Genomic DNA, 13,537 nt, shown 5'->3' with positions numbered 1-13,537 from the left:
CTCATACTCCTGACCACTTGGCTACGTCAGGCCTATCTGCACTTTGTCCAAACACATTTTGATAGTATATTATCAAAATGTGATAAATTGTGTAGCCAGCTACACAGTAGCATTAGGTTTCACTAGAAAGTTGAACGGGATTTATTTTTTTAATAAATAAAAATAAGGATACAGTACTTATTACATAAAGTAAAAATCGAAACAGATCTAGCAAGCCAAACAGCTTAAGTTACATGCTGTGCAGTGCTACTTTTCCATATACTCTTCTTTTTCACTGAGAAAATTCAAAAATTACATCATGGAAATGAATAGAATTGAAGTGTTGAACAATAATAACCTAATTTTTTAAAGAACCCACTTTTTTTTTTTTTTTTTAATCTATGGGGTGATTCAAAAGTCTCCATACATAGGGAAAATGGTTGCCATTCCTTTGAAAACACATACAGATGTATCTTTCCCACTCATTTTGAACTTGTGTTAACACATCTGGTGTTATGCTCTTAATTGAATTTTGAATGAGTTCCTCTAGGTGATTTATGTTTCATATCTTTTCCTGGTACACCATGGCCTTCAAGTGCCCCCACAAGTAAAAATCGAGTGAGTTGAGGTCTGGGGACCTTGGAGGCCACTCCACGGGACCATGGCGATCAATCCAGGAACCCAGAAACTGCTGATCCAACCATTGGCGCACTCAGATACGATAATGGGGTGGTGCCCAGTCTTGCTGGAAATTCTCCATCCTCTAGCAGGGACGGCATGATTGTGTCTTGCAGCATGTTTAGGTACATTTCAGCATTCAGATTTGTGTCAAAGAAAACAGGTCCAACAATTTTTTTTCCCCATATCCCGCACCACACTATCAGTTTTCCCGCACCTTGCATCTTTGAGGGATTCATCCAGTGTGGGTTGGTATCACTCTAGTAACATAGGTTTTGGCAATTAACTTCTCCATTAACGTGAAAATTGGTTTCATCAGTAAACAAGCTCCCTGGTGAGAAATTTGCGTCACCGTCCAATTTGTTTACTGCCCATTCACACCATCCGCCTATCCGGGCCACCTTCACTAAGATGCTGCAACATTTGCATTTTGCATGGATGCCATTTGTGCTTTTTTCATGATGGGGATGATACTCGATTGGCTCACTGCTTTCTGCAGACAACCATCATGTGCTTTTTTGGGGACTCTGCAAATGCTGCCAGCACCATGTCGATTGTGCCTTCATTGATGGATGTTCATAGGTGACCACTTCTCAATAAGTTTGGTAATAGTGTCATGTGTGAAGTGCTTGCCATATCTCCTGCTAAATTCCATCGCAACCTTGTGACAGCTTCCTGATTTGGCCACGAGAATAATGTTTATACACTCTTCTTTAGACAAAGGCATTTTAGAAGGATGGGTACCTAAAAACAGAAAAAAAGAAACATTATTACCTATGTATGGAGACTTGAATCACCCTGTATGTATAATCATGCAGCATTAGCAATAAATAGAGTAGAATGTAGTAGAATTATTTCTAGCACAGGGATTGCTATCCTTTTTCTCCTAATGCACCTGCTGAAACTCTTAGGTATCCCTATATATCTTCACTTTAAAATTGTGATTATGATTTTAAGGGTGGGGCCCTTTTAAGTTTAGCATTTTGTACTTTTTGCACCAGTTACTCCACACTTGTGGGGCCCCGGTTGCCAAGCGAACTGAGTGAGTTTAACAAAGCAAACTTTCCAAAGAGCTTTTGCCATTACAGATACGGTTTTGTTGTGAATACCATTTTCCTCATTTCCTATTGCAGTAGCTCTTTTGCTCTACAGGAAGTAGGCAAATGCCCAGAAAGGAAAGACACCTTTCTGTTTCTTTTTCTAGTATCACTAACAACTAACAGCCGCTTGGTCACCTTGTGGCACTGCTCCTGCCTCCCCATGGCGGGTCCGGTAACCTGGGTGGTAAAGATAAACCCCCAGGGCTAAAAGGAACCATCATGGATCCAAATAATTTTCTACACTTTAGAGCCTTCAAGCTCAAGACCAAAATCCCCTCATGATAACGACTTCAGTCAACCTAAAAGGCTTCAAAGAGAAGCAGTGTCCTGACATGCCTAACTTTCTGGTTATACACTCTCTGTTCACTCAGCCTGTGGACAAATTATTGCCATTTATGAACCAAAAATATCTGGAATCTATTGCTGGTTCACCAAAAATGGCAAACAGACTACAATCCAGAGCCAAACAGCCACCCCCAAATATTCTGATTGGCTATTAAAGACAATGACATTTGGTGGATTGCCAGTATCTGTTACACCCCACAATACATTAAATTCATCGAAAGGCAACTCGATCCATCACAGAATGGGACCTTCTTACAGTTTCTGAGGATGAATTAGTTCAGGAACTTAGGAAACAAAAGGTAATCAGTGCGAGATGGATAATGACTAAAAAGATGGAAATCTCATACCAACTCGACCCATCATTTTAACTTTCAACACTCCTGATTTTCCGTCCGCTGTAAAAGCTGGCTATTTAAACTGCCGAATCTGACCCTACATTCCAAATCCTCTTCATTGTTTTAAATGCCAGAAATATGGCCATTCTCAACAAGCATGCAGAGCTGATGCCATCTGTCCTATTTGTGGATCAAAACATCATACACTATATTGTTCAGCCTCAACTCCCACATGCCCCAACTGTAAAGAAAGCCACCCTGTCTTCTCTGAATCTTGTGAAATGTGGAAAACTGGAAAAAAATCTAACAGTACAAAATTGAACCATAAAGTCTCATATCCTGATTCATACAGACATTATGTTTACCTTGCCCAGTTGATCGTATGTGTCTCACACCCAAAGCTTTCTTTCAACTGCAGTCCAAACAGATGTATCAATACTGCCCAATACCTCACTAGCTAACTGGGTTAAAGCAACTTTATCAACCGGAAAAGATACTTCTAAAACTAAAATCAGCGACACCACCAACACTCCATTAATATCCCAACTGATACTCTAACAGTCTCGAATGTCACTGAAAATTTGAAAACCATTAGAGACTAAGAAAACCAAATCATCCACAAACAGTATGGAAGTGGATGTACACTCAGATTATGAGTAACCCATCCTAGAACTCCATGACAATGACACTATGGATACTGGACACCCCCACATTCCCGGAAAAATTGCTCTGCATACAAAAAACAGTCGGATGAATCATCCTCAGCTAAGTCTAAATAATGCATAACATACAATGGAACTGCAGAGGACTAAGCAGTCATTCTGATAACTTAAGGGATTTACTAGCTCACTTCAGTCCCATAGGTGTATGCATGCAGGAAACATTCTTGTCACTACGAGATCGCCAAAAATTCTCAAATTATGTGATGTACAGACGAGATAGGAGTTCAGACTCTTGCCTGTTGCAGAGTAGCTATTCTTGTTAACTCTAATGTTCCATCCAAGCCGATCCAATTGAGGACCACTCTAGAAGCTGTGACAACTTGTATTGCAGTTGGTATTTCAGTTACCATTGTTTCCATTTATATTACACCACTTCTGCATTCAAAACTTAACAACCTGATTACACAACTCCCAACTTCAATTTGTCCTTTTGGTGACTTTGATGGACACATCCATTGTGTGCGTCTGCTACAATGGATAGAAGATGCAAATTGATTGAGGAATTTATGAATAATGATATTAATTTATTAAACTCTGGATCTACTACCTACATCCACCTACCCAAAGGATCTGCTTCTGCAGTTGACTTGTCAATTTGTTCATCATCCATCTTTCCAATCATGATGTGGTCAGTATTAACCAATCCTTTTGATTTTGTAGTAAGCAAATAATTGGGAAGTGATCAATTCCCAATTATTTGTTGCTTACGACAAACAGGAATAACTCCAAATTTTAATCAATGATTCACTTGGAATTTTAAAAAGGCGAACTGGGATGACTATTCTGCCCAAATACTTTTAGACAGACTTTGTTCAACAGAAACCTATTGATGATATAACTACTTACATCACAATCACTGAAATCACTGGCAGAATACAGATAGATTGCTGTAATGCAAAACAGGAAAAAAAACTGTGCTTGGAATAATTTCTGGAAGTATCCCACCACTAGTAACCTAATTGCTTATAAAAGACTTAAAGTAAAAGCAAGACAAGTTAGGCGGAAAGCAAAACGAGATTCATGAATTGCTTTTGCCTCAACTGTCACCAAAGACACCGACACACAGATCATCTGGAAGAATACAGGCACTAAATGGAGAGTTCATTCAACTGCCCTCTCCAATACTGCATTGGAAAGGGAAAGACTTGTCTACAGCTGAAGAAGTTGCTAATGCATTTAGCATAATCATTTGCTACTATCTCTGCTTCTGCTTCCTATGCATTCACCTTCCAGAACATCAAAGCAAGTGCAGAATGGTATAAAATCAACTTCTTCACACACCGCTCATTCCTGTACAACGAACCCTTTACATTAATAGAACTTCAAGAATCATTAAACAGATCTTCCAATAGTGCTGCAGGCCCAGATGGTGTTCATTACGTTATGCTGAAGCATTTACTTGATGAGTAGCCTGTTAATTTTTTTATAATCAGATCTTCTCTGAAAATGCCTATCCTTCTACCTGGCACCATTTTTTTTATTATCACCTTACCAAAACCAGGAAAAGATTACAAGCCAATATCTCTTATGAGCTGCATGGGTAAAATTTTCGAAAGGATGGTTCACATAAGGCTCACTTACATCCTGGAATCACAGAATTTCCTTCCTGATCATCAGTATATCTTTCGGAAGAATAGATAAATGCTAGATGTCTTATCAAAGCACGAATCTCATATTCGTAATGCCTTTGTCATGAAACAACGTCTAGTTGTGGTCAACCTAGATCTTGAAAAGGCATTTGATACTACATGGCATCATGGTATTATTATGGACCTTTGCCATCTGGGGTTTAAGGGCTATTTGCTGGAAACAAAAATTTCCTGCAATTGCATTCTTTTCAGGTCCGTTATAAAAACACTCTTTGCCCCTCACATTCAAAGAGTCCAGCAGAGATCGATGCTTAGTCCAACACTATTTGCAATCTGAGTTAGCAGCACGACATGAGATATCCCAAAAACCGTTGAAACCTATAAGTATGCAGATGACCTTACCATTTCCTTTCAGTCTCAAAGTATGAATACCATCAAATGGCAGCTCCAGCTTGTCATAACCAAAATATAATCTGGACTTCACGGAATGGTTACTGACTATCAAAAAAGAAATGCACTGCCACTCATTTGCAAGCAATGAGCTCTCCATCCGAATCCTGAACTATAAATAAATAATACTCCAATCCCGCTTGTTAATACTGTTAGATTTCTTGGACTGATATTAGACAGCAAACTAAATTTCCAAGCTCACATCACTCGTTTAAGAACTACTTGTCAAAAGCATTGAATATACTTTGATTTGTCTCGTTCGTGTCATGGGGAGCTGATAGGTATTTTTTACTGCATCTTTATAGAACTTTAATCCATTCACGCCTAGATTATGGTTGTCCAGTATATGTCTCTTGCCGATCAGGCTAGCCGGGTGGGTAAAGTGCCTGCCTGGCAACCCAAAGGTCGCGGGTTCGAATCCCACCTCGGGCTTGGATCAAAGTACTGAAAAAACCTTGGGAGGTGCATTATGGCCACAGAATCCGATGCGCCAACAACTACCAAAAAATATGTCTCTCCAGGAGAACTACTTTAAAATGGCTAAGTGTGATCCAACACAGTGCTCTGAAGACTGTGCTGGTAGCTTTCAGGACTTCTCTGATCCAAAGTATTTATATTGAAGCGCATGATCCTCCATTACATCTTCGTAGAAAAACACTACTGCTCCACTATGCTGCTAAGATTCAGTCTTCCATCACACCCCAGTTGGGAGAATCTTTATAACACTCGGTGGGATTCCTTCTATGAGTGTAAGCCAAATGAAGATCGATCTGTCTCACTGAAAGGATGAAAGAGTTTGCTCAGACTTGGAATGTCAATTTGAGCGATATTTTTCAGGCCACAACTGCACCTGTTGCGCCTCGGACCTATGTTTCTGCCTCTCTCAATACACACTTTCTCCAGTGGGGTAAGAATACTGTACCTCCCTGTAATATCAGACAGTTACACTCAGCTCATGCTACTATGAACTCCCATGCCTGTAAAATATATACCGATGGTTCCAAAACTGACAGTATGATAGGTGCTGTGGCAGTTTTTCCTTCATGTACAATTTCAGACACACTACTGCTAGCATGCAGCATCTTCACAGCTGATTATATGCCATTAATTTAGCACTTAATAAGATTATTGAGCGTTCCATTTCACCTGCTATAATTTACACCAACTCCTCCATGATGTCTCTGCCATAAGGAAGAATATCTCATCTTCTTGTCCTATCTTGAAAAATTTATTATTGGCATGTCCAATCAGATTTTGCTGGATCCCTGGCCATTCTGGCATTCCGGAAAATGAAAGTGCTGACCTTGCCGCTAAACATCCTCCCCGCTCTCTTACAACATCCTAAGGTCCCTTATGCTGACTGTAAGTCTATCATTCACAATGCATGCTATAATAAATGGTCACAGATCTGGAAAAGTAACACCAACAATTAACTTTACCATATAGAAGAAGATTCAAAGCTGTGGCTCTCTGGCTTTTCAATGAAACAGATGAGAAGTAGTAGTATTGGCAAGATAGAATTGGACACACTCAACTTATTCATCTCTTCCTATTATTGGGAGAAAACCCAACTCAGTGTTCATCCTATCACAGTAGACTTAGTCTGTCATTTAATGGTTGACTGTCCTTTACATCCAACCATACAGTCAAACATTTTTCGGTCACTTTCATATTAAACATCTCACATGATTTATCTCATTACTTAGGAAATAAAGCAAATATAGAACAACTTTTAATCTATATAAAATGTATTGGTCTATACAGGAGCATATAATTTTACAACTATAATGATATGGTTATGCTAATAAATTCTGAAGAGACACAATTTGGCTTCAGTAGCCCTTGTATTGTTAATCCCATTAGCAACAATAGCCACATTTGTGGGAGGTGGGAAGGCAATCCTGTTTTACAAATACTATCTGGATAATTGTTAATGATAACATTTAAGTAATTTAAAACAGCCTTTAAGTTGGCCTTCTTTATCATTAATCTGCATGAATCAGCAAAAATCTCACCTATATACAACCACTCCCCGACTTATGTAAATTCGACTTTACGTAAATTTTTCTAACTGGTGCAAGCTTAATGCACTTCTCTTTCATTGCTATCATATGTTCAGCTATAGGAATTAATTTTGAATGCCTTTGTGATATTTTTCTAATGTGCATTTCTGGAGGTCAATAATTGGCAAAATAATTGGCAGTTTCTGTTTTACTGAGCTTTTCTGTTAATGCAATCTATTATAAACGGTTCGTAAACTCGATCTTATTGTATTTGCAATAATACAGATAGCCGGGATTGTGTGAGTTTTTATGTTATTGTGGTGAAATGTGTTTCCCCTTCACTGAAACTTTCAGTCGTATAAAAAACAAAAATAATTAAAATTTCAGAATCTTCTCTTCATTCCTGTTTTTTAAGCTTCGTAAACTTACTCTGCATTTCACTTGTGCGTATCATGTTGGTTGCAATTTGTGCATGCTGTGTTCTTTGTTACTGATTGCTTAGTTTACTGTTTTAAATTTTACAGGAAAAAAAAATAAGTGAACAGAAATATCAATTAGTATTAATTAGGCTGTGCGTGTAAGCATAAAGGAACTCAAGGAACATATTCTTCCGATTTTCACTTTATCATTTAATGTTGTTAATTGGTAATTTAATAAAATGTAAATTTGTGCTTTTTTACCTTTAGTTTTATCATCTATGGACAATATTCTTCCTATTTTCGCTTATTAGAATTGCTGTTTAATAGAATTAAAATTCAATTCACAAACATGATCACAATTAGAATTAGTAAAGGCATATAATGCAAGAAAGTAATCTTATGCAGCAAAAAAAAAACACCCTCCCATTTCACCCCCTCCATTCATTCCAAATTCCTGTCCAGCGCAGCCTTAAATTTATGTAGGCTATCAACTTCCACAACAAAGGATGGAAATCTGTTTCACCAATCAACTACCTGCCAGCTAAAGGCAAATTTCCGCACATCTATTCTACAACTGTCTTTCCTCAATTTGAATCTGTGCCCCCTCGGGTTCTTAATATGAACAAGAGGAAGAATCCCATCAGCATCAGCTTTCCCAGCCCATTCAAGGCCTTATACACCTCAATCAGATCACCTCACAGGTGCCTACTCTACGGGTGCTGCAATTTGCAGAACTTAAGCCTTTCTTGGTAAGAGCACCCCTTTGTTCCCCTCACCAATCTTGTTGCCCTTCTTTGTACTCATTCTAACAACTGTACATCCTTCCTGAAATGAGGCCTCCAGACCTGTACACAGTACTCTAGGTGTGGCCTGACCATTGCCTTGTATAAGGGGATAATCACCCCCCTGTCCCTGCTAGCAAAATTCCTATATATCATTGACAAGACTCCATGACCCTGGCAGCCCATCTACACTGCTCAGCGAACTTCATATTTGACTGCACAATTACCCCAGGTCTTTTTCACTTTCCACTTCCCTGAGTGTAGTACTTAACATTTGCCAATGTTAAACTTCAGTTGCAACATCTCAGCCCATTTGCCCAACTTATCTAGATCCAATTGGAGTAGCATACTGTCTTTACTGTACTTAACAATCCTGTCAACCTTTGTATCATCTGCAAACTTGGACATTAAACCTGATATACCTTCATCAATATCATTGATAAATATACAAAACAACAACGGGCCCAACACTGAACCCTGTGGAATCCACTAATAACATTTGTTCACGAAGAGCGGTGTCCATTGATTACCGCTCTGTCGTCTCCCACTCAACCATGTCTTTATCCATTGCAGCAACTTACGCTTAATGCCATACCTCTCCGATTTGTACAGCAGTCTTCCATGCAACAGTATCAAAAGCTTTCCTGAAATCCAAGTATATGATATCAAAATTATTTTTGGCATTCAGTTCCATTGTGACCACATCATATATCCAATCAAATTGGTCAGACAAGACCCCCCCTTTAACAAACCCATGCTGTGTCTTATCTATTACTGCAGTCTTGTCTAGATCAGTGTTTCTCAAAGGGTGTGCCGCGTCACATTAGTGTGCCGCAAAATTTTCGAAGTGTGCCGCGAAATCTTAAAAAAAAAACTAGCGTCGTTTTTATTTTAATATCATTGTCCGAATATTTTATTTTGGTTGTAAGAATTGTTTGCATAACACAGATATAATATAAGTATAAAGAAAAAAATTGTTAATATTATTTTTCGTTCTATTTATTTAATTTAGAAATTTCTTCTTCTATGACTACGTAGGTGTGCCGCGAAATTTTTCTTCTTTGGAAAATGTGCCACGAGAGTAAAAAGATTGAGAAACACTGGTCTAGATGATCCTCAATGCTTCTTTAACCAGATTCCATATAATATATAAAGCATTTAGGGCGTAAGCCTCAAGCTATGGAAAAATCTAGACTATGTATAAGTATAGTGCAAAAGCATCAATAATACATAGCCAAATCTGAATGAACGGAATATATTAGCAAAGCGGCATCGTTTTAAGTTATATCTCATATTGTGAATACCTTCACAATGAGTTGCCATGATATTGCACTACTTCGAATAAGTAACGCTTCACCTGAGGAGAAGACTAATGTTACTTATTCTCAGATAGATACTACAACCCAGACGGCACTGTTTCTGGGCTATTTGGCCCTTCTTCGGTGGGTGGGTAGGTACCCAAGTACCTACATCATACACCATCAGGCATCTCTCATATTGTGGAGTTATACTCTATAACTGTTTTGCCATCATTGCATCACTCGGGTACCTACCCACCCACCGAAGAAGGGCCAAATAGCCCTGAAACGGTGCCGTCTGGGTGGTGGTATCCATCTGAGAATAAGTAACATTAGTCTTCTCCTCAGGTAAAGCTTTACTTATTCGAAGTAGTGCAATATCATGGCAACTCGTGAAGGTATTCACAATATGAGATATAACTTAAAATGATGCCGCTTTGCTAATATTCTGTTCATTCAGATTTGGCTATGTATTATTGATGCTTTCGCACTAGACTTATACAAGTAATTCCATTATTTTCCCCAGAACACAAGTTAAACTAACAGGTGTATAGTTACTTGTGTCACCTTTTGAACTCCCTTTGTGAATAGGTGATACATTTGCACACCTCCAGTGCATGGAGACCTCCTCTGAGTCCAAAGAAGCTCTCATAATTATGGCTAAGGGTTTACTTACTTCCTTTGCTGCCTCCTTTAATATAACTGGATAGATCCCATCTACACCAGGTGCCTTTTTTATGTTTAACTTCAACAATTTCTTCTCCACTTTGCTCTCAGTTATTACAAAATCACTTAGCTCCCTATTAGAGTTTGATAAACTTCTGGCACTCCCCTCATTGAATACCTTCATCCTCATGTGTGAATGTAGATGCAAAATACTCATTCAGTTTATCAGCTACCTGAGCATGATCATCAGTAGTTAACCCATCTATGTTAAGTGGTCCAATCTGATTTATCCTTTTCCTTCTAGATTTTAAATAAGTAAAGAACTCTTTTTGCTGCGTTTCTTTGCATCCTTTGCCAAAGATTTCTCATGATCTGCCTAACCTCCTTTGTGACTTGGTTTTGGACTAGTTTATATGTAGCCGAGAGCAGCCTTGTGCAGGCGAAGTTTTTACGGCTGAGGAACATAGAGAAGTTTTTTCTGTTTTATTATTAACTTAAATTGGCTTGGATTGGCATATTAACTTATTTTCTAGAGTAGCTCTATATTCCTAGTTACGATACTTAGTTTAAATTTTAACGTAGATAGAGATTTTGTAAGTTATTACTTAGTATCGGTAAGGGTATCCAATCCACGTGTTTTACAAATTTTGCAGAGCTGGCAAACCGGAGGTTTTTAGCTATAGTTAGCTGCTTTATTGACCAATTGTTGTATTAAATTCATTCTGTAAATAGCTTATAGACCTAGGCAAGATCCTTGATTTATCCTGAATTGAGACAGCGAGATTTTGGAAGTTAATTAATATTTAAGTGTCCGTAGATTTACTGTTCGTAACTTGCCGCCATTGTTATACGATACAAGGTTATATCCTGAACTAGATAGCATAGTATAGTATATTATATAATATTATCAATTAATCAGTAAATTTATTAATCTTCATTGTCAATTAAATTGTACTTTTAATTAAATACATATAACGATTTCGATTTTACGAACATAACATAATTAATTAATACATAGCTTGATAGGGAACCTGTATAAAGAAACTCGAAGATAATACTTGACACTTAAAAAATATATATAGGTATATAGTATTACAACTGCATTGGAATATAAGTTTAGGGTTAAAATTTTGTACTGAAATTGAAATTTTATTGAAATTGAATCGGAATCATGACTCAGACCAGAGCAGCAAAGCAAAAGGTTCAATCTAAATGGAGTGCTGTGGCTCAGGGGAGAACTGAGGGGGGGTGCAGTTGCCCTCTAAATCACAGCCTTTTAAAATGCACTGCTTGCTTGATGTTTGTGGAGCAATCAGGTATGGGACATGATATTGCCAAGGAGGGATATCTTTGTGTGTGTGCGCGATGTAAGGAGTGTAAGGAAATGAGGCGACAACTCAGCGTTGTTATGGGCCTATATGAGAGCTTGAAGGACAGTGTGGATGCCCTCGAAGGATCTAAATTGAGGGGCCCATCAAGCTCTCAGCTGCCCACAGCAACGCCAGAGCTTGCACTTCATCACGCAACACAGCAGCAACCCCAAGGCAGAATGCATTGGTCCAACAGGAACTAGTAGTTGTTGGTGACTCTATTGTCAGGGAAACGGGGAACATGCTATGTAAAAAGGATAGGTGGAACAGGAACAGGGTATGTCTGCCAGGGGGCAAAGGTTGATGACGTTGTAGAGCAGATGTCATCTTTTAAGGGCACAAAGGGTGTTGTTGTACACTTTGGCACTAATGATATTAAGGGTAGGAGACCAGCAGAATTACTTGACAAGTACAGGTCACTGTTGAAAAAAAGCCGTGAATTAGGGTTGAATTTGAGAGTGTCTGCAATCCTGTCCAGACACGATAGGAGGGAGTATATGATGAGAGCCTTGTCGATCAATTTCGGCCTGGAAAGATTGTGCAAGGCTCAAGGGGTAGAATTTTTTTCAGCCTGGTCTGTACTTGTTAACAGGAGAGACTGCTTCTACAGGGATGGGATACACTTAAATAGAAAAGGGTGCAAGAATATTTGCTGATGCTATCAAGGCAGTGTTAGGTGGGTCGGAAAACTGCTAGCTTGGGGGGATACAAGGACTAATAGATTAACAGTAGCCACTGGCAGTGGTGAAAGTGATTCTTGCACTGCTTCTATTGGAATGAGCAGCAGCCTGGAAAACAAGATGCAGGGTATTTCAGAGACTGCTGGGAGTCATTGTGGTACATGTAAACACATGGGTTCTGTTAGGATAGCTAAGAATAGGAACTGGTGCATGTATACTTGTAAGTACCCCAATGCTAGGAGTTTAGTAAATAAATTTGATGAATTTGAGGTATTGCTCAGAACATCAAAGGCAGATATTGTTGGGATATCAGAGACGTGGTGTCACACAGATATAAGGAATGCAGCACTGGAATTTGGGGAGTACAATGTGTACAGGAAGGATAGACAAGATAGGAAGGGAGGAGGGGTTATACTATTAGTTAAGAAACACATAAAATCCAAGGAAGTGAAGCCAGTCGACATCGCTGGACAGTGCAATGTCGAGTCAGTTTGGTGTGACATAAGTATTGGGAGATCAAAATTGAGAATGTGTTATAGGCCTAATGACTCTGACGAGTATAATAAGGAACTGTACAGGGAAATAGAGTGGGCCAGTAAATCAGAGAGTCTTATAATGGGGGATTTTGATTTCCCAGATATTGACTGGAATTTGTGGGTTGGTCACTCACACACTAGCAAGGCTTTTGTGGATTTATTGGATGATTGTTTTCTACATCAGCATGTTCGGGAGTAATACTCTTGATCTGATTATCAGTAGTGATTCTTCATGCATTAAGAATCTGCAGATAAAGGAACCACTAGGTGACAGTGATCACAGTGTGCTGAAGCGGGATTTGCTCAAAGAGGTAACTGCCATCACGGGTAAAGGGAAGGGTTTTTGCTTTCATAAAGGTGACTACGGTGGTCTGAGACAGTATTTAAATTCTATAAGGTGGGACCAACTGATGATGCTACCAACAGCAAATTCAAAATGGGAAGCATTCAAAGAATTTATCTTGGAAGCTACTAGGCTCTAGATACCAACTAAGAAATATTGTTCAAGGTTTAGGCCTAAATGGATGTCAGATGAACTAATGAGACATGTGGCAGAGAAGAAAAATGCATGGGATACATATAAAT

At 38.8% G+C, this 13,537-nt stretch overlaps 1 protein-coding gene across 1 annotated transcript in view; it reads left to right on the top strand.

Moving 5' to 3' along the window:
• LOC150080515 (uncharacterized) overlaps positions 1-13,537 on the top strand; it is a 398,298-nt gene that overhangs the window by 359,265 nt on the left and 25,496 nt on the right. The window lies entirely within an intron of this gene.

Source organism: Mastigoproctus giganteus, chromosome 9 (genome assembly GCF_048544385.1).
Source record: "Mastigoproctus giganteus isolate SK-2022 chromosome 9, ASM4854438v1, whole genome shotgun sequence".
NCBI classification, from domain to species: domain Eukaryota; kingdom Metazoa; phylum Arthropoda; class Arachnida; order Uropygi; family Thelyphonidae; genus Mastigoproctus; species Mastigoproctus giganteus.
Note: the sequence above shows the minus strand (reverse complement) of the source record. Positions and strands in the feature narration are given on the sequence as shown.